Source organism: Delphinus delphis, chromosome X (genome assembly GCF_949987515.2).
Source record: "Delphinus delphis chromosome X, mDelDel1.2, whole genome shotgun sequence".
Classification (NCBI taxonomy): Eukaryota; Metazoa; Chordata; class Mammalia; order Artiodactyla; family Delphinidae; genus Delphinus; species Delphinus delphis.
Window position 1 is genome coordinate 60,603,320 of NC_082704.1, and position 9,373 is coordinate 60,612,692.

Below are 9,373 nucleotides of genomic sequence, written 5' to 3' on the forward strand. Positions count from 1 at the left end.
TAAGTTGCTCGTCTTTTAACTTCAAATGCATTTCCCATTTCGTGCATTTGTACTCTCCTCTTCTCACAATTGCTGGTTTTCATATATTTGTGTGCAGATGATTTCCTACCCTTACTGTATCTTTGCCTTTACCAGTGAAATTTTCCATTTGTAATTTTCTTGTTTCTAGTTGTGGTCTTTTCTTTTCTGCCTAGAGAAATTCCTTTAGCATTTGTTGCAAAGCTGGTGGTTCTGAACTCTTTTAGCTTTTGCTTTTCTGTAAATCTTTGATTTATCCACTGAATCTGAATGAGAGCCTTGGTGGGTAGAGTATTATTGCTTCTAAGTTCTTCTCTTTCATCACTTTAAATATATCATGCCACTGGCTTCTAGCCTTCAGAGTTTCTGCTGAGAAATCAGCGATAACCTTATGGGAGTTCCCTTGTACATTATTTGTTACTTTTCCCTTGTTACTTTTAGTATTTTTTCCTTGTCTTTAATTTTTGTAAATTTGATTACTATGTGTCTTAATGTGTTCCTCTTTGGGTTTATCCTGTCCGGGACTATCTGAGTTCCTGGACTTGGGTACCTGTTTCCTTTCCTATGTTAGGGAAATATTCAGCTATTATTTATTCAAATATTTTCTCAGGTCCTTTATCTCTCTCTTCTCCTTCTCGGGCCCCTATAATGTGAATGTTGGTGCATTTAATGTCCCAGAGTTCTCTTAGGCTCTCCTCATTTCTTTTCATGTTTTTTTGTTTACTCTACTCTGAAGCAGTGACTTCCACCGTTGTGTCTTTCAGCTCACTTATCAATTCTACCACCTCAGTTATTCTGCTATTGATTCCTTCTAGTGTATTTTTCATTTCAGTTATTGCTCATCTCTGTTTTTTCATTCTTTCGTTCCTCTAGGTCTTTGTTAGACATTTCTTGTACCTTCTTTATCTGTGTCTCTATTCTTTTTCTGAGATCTTGGATCATCTTTACTATCATTACTCTGAATTATTTTTCAGGTAGATTGCTTATCTCCACTTCACTTAGTTGTTCTTCTGGGGTTTTATCTTGTTCCTTCATCTGGGACATATTCCTCTGCTGTCTCATTTTGTCTAACTTTCTGTGATTGTGGTTTCCGTTGTGCAGGCTGCAGAGTTATTGTTCTTCTTGCTTCCTCTGTCTGCTCCCTGATTGATGAGGCTGTCTAAGAGGCTCATAGCAGACTAACTGGTACAGAAAAATGCATAAGTGATCTGGAAGATAGAATAATGGGAATATTCAACCAGAACAGTAGAAAGAAAAACAAATAATAAAAACAAGAGTAGTTTAAGAGGTCTTTGAGATAATATGACTCATACCAACATTCACGTTATAGGGATACCAGAAGGAGAGAGAGAAAGAAGGGTATCAAAAAAGTATTTGAAGAAATTATGGTTGACAACTTCACTAACCTGAAGAAGGAAACAGATATCCTGGTCCATGAAGCACAGAGGGTCCCAAACAAGATGAAACCAAAAAGTCCCACACCAAGACACATGATAATTAAAATAGCAAAAGGTAAAAAGAGAATTCTAAAGGCAGCCAGAGAAAAATAAATGTCATTTGCAAGAGAATCTCATAAAGCTATCAGCTGATTTTTTGCAGACACTTTGCAGGCCAGAAGGTAATAAGATGATATATCTGAAGTGCTGAAAGGGAAAAACCTACAACCCAGGATACCCTAACCAGCAAGTTGTCATTTAGAAGTGAAGGAGAGATAAAGAACTTCTCAGACAAGAAAACAATGAATGAGTTTATCAATACTAAACTCACCCTAAAAGAAATGTTAAATGCTCTTATCTGAGTGGCAAAGAAAAGGCTATAACAAAAAGTGAGAATCTATAGGAAAGGGGAAAAATCCCACTAAGAAAGGTTAATATATAGTAATATTTGAAGCCCAACAACTTACATAGCCTCATATGAAGGTTAAAGGACAAAAAAAGTGAAGGCAACTATAACTGCAATTAACAGTGAAGTGATTAATGATCAAGATAAAATTATACCAAAAATATAAAAATGTAAGGGAGGTGAGTAAAAGAGGTGGATCTTTTAGAATGTGTTTGAACTTTAAATGACCATGAGTTTAAAATAAGTGGTTATAATTATAGGTCCACTTATATGAAACACATGGTAACCACAAATTAAAAACCCACAATAGATACACCAAAAGTAGAAGGAAAGGAACTGAAGCATACTACTAAGGAAAATCATCAAACCACAATGGAAGAAACGAAAGGAAGAAGAAATGAATAGAGAAGGACTACAAAAACAAGTGGAAAACAAGTACCAAAATGTCAATAAGTACTTACCTATCAATAATTACTTCAATAATCAATGGAAAAAATGCTCCAATCAAAGACTTATGTGTGGCTTACTTACTGCACTTGATCTTAGCCAAAAGGCCAAGAAGCAATGTGACTTACTTACTGGATTGAAAAAAAAAAAAAAAACAAGACCCATCTATATACTGCTTATAAGTGATTCACTTCAGAGGTAAAAACACACACAGAAAGAAAGTGAGGGGATGGAAAAATATTTCATGAAAATGGAAAAAACAAGAAAAAAATACTCATATCAAATGAAATAGATTTTAAAATAAAGTAAATAACAGAAGCCAAAGAAGGGATTTATATAATGATGAAGGGATTAATACAAGAATAGGATATTACACTCTTTAACATACATGCACCCAATACAGGAGTAACTAAATATAAAAAGCAAATATTAACAGACATAAAGGGAGAAATGGACAGTACTACAAAAATAGTAGGGGAGTTTAACACCCCACTTACATCAATGGACAAACCATCCAGACAGAAAATCAACAAGGCAACAGTGGGCTTAAATGACACAATAAACACATGAGACATAGAATATGTACAGGACATTCCTTCCAAAAACAGCAGAATATACATTCTTTTCAAGGGCACATGGAACATTCTCCAAGATCGATGACATTCTAGGAAACAAAACAAGTCACAAAAAATTTAAGAAGATAGAAATCATATCAAGAACTTTTTCTAACCACAATGTATAAAACTAGAAATAAATTTCAGAAAGAAAACTGAGAAAAGCAGAAACAGGTGGAGACTAAACAGCATGCTACTAGAATACAAATAAGTCAATAAAGAAATCAAAGATTAAATCAGAAAATACCACAAGACAGATGAAAATGGAAACAAAGCTTTTTAAAATCTATGAGATACAGAAAAAGAAGTTCTGAGAGGGAAGTTAATTACAATAAAGGCCTTTGTCAAAAAACAAGGAAAATATGAAATAAACAACATAATGTTCTATCTAAAGGAATTAGAAAAAGAAAAACAAACAAAGCCCAAAGTCAGAAGAAAGAAGGAAATAATAAAGATCAGAGAGGAAATAAATAATATAGAGATTGAGAAAAAACATAGAAAACAGCAATGAAACCAAGAGCTGTTTTTTAAAAAAGATAAACAAAATTGATAAACCTTTAGCCAGGCTAATCAAGAAGAAACGAGAGAGGACCCAGAAAACAATAAAAAATGAAAAAGGAGAAATATCAACTTATACCACAGAGGTACAAATATCATAAGAGAATACTATGAACAATTACACACCAAAAAATTGGACTACCTAGAAGAAATAAAAATTTTTCTGGAAACATACAATCTGCTAAAAATGAATCAGGAAGAAACAGACAATCTGAACCGACTAATCAATAACATTGAAATTGAATTTGTAATAAAAAACACACTCCTGGTAAACAGAAACCCAGGACCTGTTGGCTTCAGAGGAGAATTCTACCAAACATATAAAGAAGAGCTAATAGCTATTCTTCTCAAATTATTGCAAAAAATTATAGAGGAGAGACACACTCCCAAATCAATTTTTTGAGGGCACAGCTACCCTGATACCAAAACTAGACAAAGACACTATGAGAAAAGAAAATTACAGCTCAATACCTGTGATGAATATAGATGCAAAAATCATCAACAAAGTATTAGCAAACTGAATTCACCAATACATAAAAAGTATCACACACCATGGGTAAGTGGGATTTACTCCAGATATGAAATTTTATACAACACATTATCAAAAGGAAGAATTCAACTCACATGATCATCTCAATAGATGCAGAAAAATCATTTGAAAATAATTCAACACCCCTTCATAATAAAAACTCTCATCAAGGTTCATATAGAGAAAACATATCTCAATATAACAAAGGCTATTTATGACACATCCACAGCTAACATCATACTCAATGATGAAAAGATGAAAGCCTTTCCTCTAAAATCAATAAGACAAGGATGCCCACTCTTGTTACTTCTAACTAACCCAGTACTGGAAATTTTAGCCACAGCAATCAGACAAGTAAAAAATAAAAAGCATCAAAATTGGAAGGGAAGTAACAAAACTGTCACTTTGTGAAAATGACATGAAAATCTACATAGAAAACCCAAAAGTCCACCAAAACGCTCTTGGAACTAATAAATGAATTCACTAAAGTTGCAAGATAAAAAATTAATATATAAAATGTGTTGATTTTTATAGATATAATAATGAACTATCAGAAAGGGAAAGCAAGAAAAAAATCCCATTTAAAATTTTATCAAAAAGAATAAAATATCTTGCAATAAACTTAACAAAGGAGGTGAAAGATCTATACTCTGAAAACTATAAAACATTGATGAAGGAAATTGAAGATGATACAAAGAAATGGAAAGAAATCCTGGGTTCGTGGATTCAAAGAATTAATACTGTTAAAATGACAATATTAATCAAAGCAATCTACACATTTAATGCAATCCTTACCAAAATATCCATGACATTTTTCAGAAAACTAGAACCAATAATCCAAAAATTTTTATGAAAACAGAAAATACCCCAATTTACCAAACAATCTTGAGAAAAAGGAACAGAGCTGGAGGTATCAAGAATTCAGACTATACTACAAAGTTACAGTAATGAAAACAGCATAGTACTACCACAAAAACAGACACAAAGATCAATGGAACATAATAAACCCACATGCCTAAGGTCAATTCACCTACAACAAAGGAGTCAAGAATATGCAATGGAGAAAAGACAGTCTCTTCAATAGTGGTGCTGGGAAAACTGAACAGATTCATGTAAAGAATGAGCTCAAAATATTTTCTAACACCTTATACAAAAATAAACTGTAAATGGATTAGAGACCTAAATGTAAGACCTAAAATGATGAAACTCCTAGAAGAAAACATAGGCAGAACACTCTTTAACATAAATTGTAGCAATATTTTTTTGTATCTGTCTCCTCAGGCAAAGGAAACAAGAGCAAAATAAACAAACGGAACCTAGTTATACTTAAAAGATTTTGCACAGCAAAGGAAACTACCAACAAAATTAAAAGACAACTTACTGAACAGCAGAAAATATTTGCACATGATATGATGGATAAGTAGTTAATATCCAAACTATATATATATCTATATATCTATATCTATCTATCTATCTATATATATATCTTGAATAGACATTTTTTCCAAAGAAGACATACAGATGGCTAATGAGCATATAAAAAGGTGCTCAACATTGCTAATTATTAGAGAAATGCAAATTAAAATGACACTGAAATATCACCTCACACCTGTCAGAATGGCTATAGTCAAAAAGACTACAAATAAGGGTTGGCTAGGATGCAAAGGAAAAGGAACACTTGAACACTGTTAGTGGGAACATAAACTGATGCATCCACTATGGAAAACAATATGGAGGTTCCCCTAAAAAACTGAAAATAGAACTATCATATCATCCAGCATTTCCACTGCTGAGTGTACATCCAAAAAAAATGAAACACTAACTCAAAAAGATGATGCACCCCAATGTTCATAGCAGCACAATTTACAATAGCCAAGATATGGAAGCAACCTAAGTATCCACCACAAATTGAATGGATAAAGAAGATATATATGAAGAGATTGGGAGGAAGATGGCAGACGAGTAAGACGTGGAGATCAACTTCCTCCCCAAGACACATCAGAAATACATCTACACGTGGAACTGCTCCTATAGAACACCAACTGAATGATGGCATAAGACCTCAGACCTCCCAAAAGGCAAGAAACTCCCCACATACATGGGTAGGGCAAAAGAAAAAAGAATAAACAGAGACAAATAATAGGGATGGGACCTGCACCAGTGGGAGGGAACTGTGAAGGAGGAAACGTTCCCACACACTAGGAAGCCCTTTTGCAGGCAGAGACTGTGGGTGGCGGAGGGGGGATGTTTTGCAGCCATGAAGGAGAACACAGCAACAGGGGTGTGGAAGGCAAAGTGGAGGGATTCCCGCACATAGCATCACGCCAACCAACACTCACCAGTCCGAGAGGCTTGTCGGCTCACCCGCCGGGGCTGGCGGGATCTGGGAGCTGAGGCTTGGGCTTCGGATGGATCGCAGGGAGAAGACTGGGATTGGTAGCATGAACACAGCCTGAAGGGGTTACTGCACCACGGTTACCCGGGAGGGAGTCCGGGAAAAAGTCTGGACTTGCCGAAGAGGCAAGAGACTTTTTCTTTCCTCTTTCTTTCCTGGTGCGCAAGGAAAGGGGATTAAGAGCACTGCTTAAAGGAGCTCTGGAGACTGGCGCAAGCCGCGGCTAACAGCGCAGACCCCAGAGACGGACATAAGGTGCTAAAGCTGTTGCTGCCACCACCAAGAAGCCTGTGTGCGAGCACAGGTCACTATCCACACCTCCCCTCCCAGGAGCATGTGCAGCCTGCCACTGCCAGGGTCCCGTGATCCAGGGACAACTTCCCCGGGAGAATGCACGGCATGCCTCAAGCTAGTGCAACATCATGCTGGCCTCTGCCACCGCAGGCTCTCCCCACATATGTACCCCCCCCTCCACCCGGCCTGAGTGAGCCAGAGCCCCCGAATCATCGGCTCCTTTAACCCCGTCCTGTCTGAGCAAAGAACAGATGCCCTCAGGTGACATACAAGCAGAGGCGGTGCCAAATCCACAGCTGAATCACAGGAGCTGTGTAAACAAAGACGAGAAAGGGAAATCTCTCTCAGCAGCCTCAGGAGCAGCAGACTAAATCTCCACAATCAACTTGATGTACCCTGCATCCGTGGAACATATGAATAGACAACGAATCATCGCAAATTGAGGAGGTGGACTTTGAGAGCAAGATATATTATTTTTCCCCTTTTCCTCTTTTTGTGAATGTGTGTGTGTATGCTTCTGTGTGAGATTTTGTCTGTATAGCTTTGCTTTTACCATTTGTCCTAGGGTTCTGTCCGTCCATTTTTGGTTTCTGTGTTTGTTTTTCCTTTTAAAACAATTTTCTTCTAATAATTATTTTTTATTTTAATAATTTCATTTTATTTTATCTTTGTTTTATTTTATCCTCTTTCTTTCTTTCTTTCTTTCTTTCTTTCTTTCTTTCTTTCTTTCTTTCTTTCTTTCTTTCTTTCAAATTTTCTCCCTTTTTTTGAGCTGTGTGGATGAAAGGCTCTTGATGCTCCAGCCAGGAGTAGTGCTGTGCCTCTGAGATGAGAGAGCCAACTTCAGGACACTGGTCCACAAGAGAGCTCCCAGCTCCACATAATATCAAAAGGCAAAAATATCCCAGAGATCTCCATTTCAACACCAAGAACCAGCATAACTCAACAACCAGCAAGCTACAGTGCTGGCCACCACATGGAAACAACTAGCAAGACAGGAGTACAGCCCCATCCACTAGCAGAGAGGCTGCCTACAATCATAATAAGGCCACAGACATGCAAAAACACACCACCGGACGTGGACCTGCCCACCAGAAAGACAAGATGCAGCCTCAACTACCAGAATACAGGCATTAGTCCCCTCCACAAGGAAGACTACACAACCCACTGAACCAAACTTAGCCACTGGGGTCAGACACCAAAAACAACGGGAACTACGAACCTGCAGCCTGCAAGAAGGAGACCCCAAACACAGTAAGATAAGCAAAATGAGAAGACAGAAAAACACACAGCAGATAAAGGAGCAAGGTAAAAACCCACCAGACCTAACAAATGAAGAGGAAATAGGCAGTCTACCTGAAAAATAATTCAGAAAAATTATAGTAAACATGATCCAAAATCTTGGAAAGAGAATAGAGAAAATGCAAGAAACAGTTAACAAGAACCTAGAAGAACTAAAAAGGAAACAAGCAATGATGAACAACAGAATAAATGAAACTAAAAATAGTCTAGAAGGGATCAATAGCAGAATAACTGAGGCAGAAGAACGGATAAGTGACCTGGAAGATAAAACAGTGGAAATGACTACTGCAGAGCAGAATAAAGAAAAAAGAATGAAAAGAACTGATGACAGTCTCACAGACCACTGGGACAATATTAAACGCACCAACATTCGAATTATAGGGATCCCAGAAGAAGAATAGAAAAATCAAGGGACTGAGAAAATATTTGAAAAGATTAAAGTTGAAATTTTCCCTAATATGGGAGAGGGAATAGTTAATCAAGTCCAGGAAAAACAGAGAGTCCCATTAAGGATAAATCCAAGGAAAAACATGCCAGGAAACATGTTAATGAAAAAATCAAAAATTAAATACAAAGAAAACATATTAAAAGCAGCAAGGGAATAATAACAAAAAAACACATGAGGGAATCCCCATAAGGTTAACAGCTGATATTTCAGCAGAACTCTGCAAGCCGGAAGGGACTGGCAGGACATATTTAAAGTGATGAAGGAGAAAAACCTACAACCAAGATTACTCTACCCAGCAAGGATCTCATTCAGATTTGATGGAGAAATTAAAAACTTTACATACAAGCAAAAGCTGAGAGAGTTCAGCACCACCAAACCAGCTTTACAACAAATGCTAAAGGAACTTCTCTAGGCAAGAAACTCAAGAGAAGGAAATACCTACAATAATGAACCCAAAACAATTAATAAAATGGGAATAGTAACATACAAATTGATGATTACCTTAAATGTAAATGGATTAAATGCTCCAACCAAAAGACACAAACTGGCTGAATGGATACAAAAACAAAACCCATACATATGCTGTCTACAAGAGACCCACTTCAGACCTAGGGACAAATACAGACTGAAAGTGAGGGGATAGTTCAAGATATTCCATGCAAATGGAAACCAAAAGAAAGCTGGAGTAGCAATTCTCATATCAGACAAAATAGACTTTAAAATAAAGACTATTGGAAGAGACAAAAAAGGACACTACATAATGATCAAGGGATCGATCCAAGAAGAAGATATAACAATTGTAAATATGTATGCACCTAACATAGGAGCACCTCAAAACATAAGGCAAATACTGACAGCCATATAAGGGGAAATCAACAGTAACACAATCATACTAGGGGACTTTAGCACCCAATTTTCACCAATGG

At 36.7% G+C, this 9,373-nt stretch overlaps 1 pseudogene; it reads right to left on the minus strand.

The window, feature by feature from the left end:
• Nucleotides 1-2,309: 2,309 nt before the first annotated feature.
• LOC132419051 (U2 spliceosomal RNA) lies at nt 2,310-2,426 on the minus strand (annotated as a pseudogene).
• Nucleotides 2,427-9,373: the final 6,947 nt, after the last annotated feature.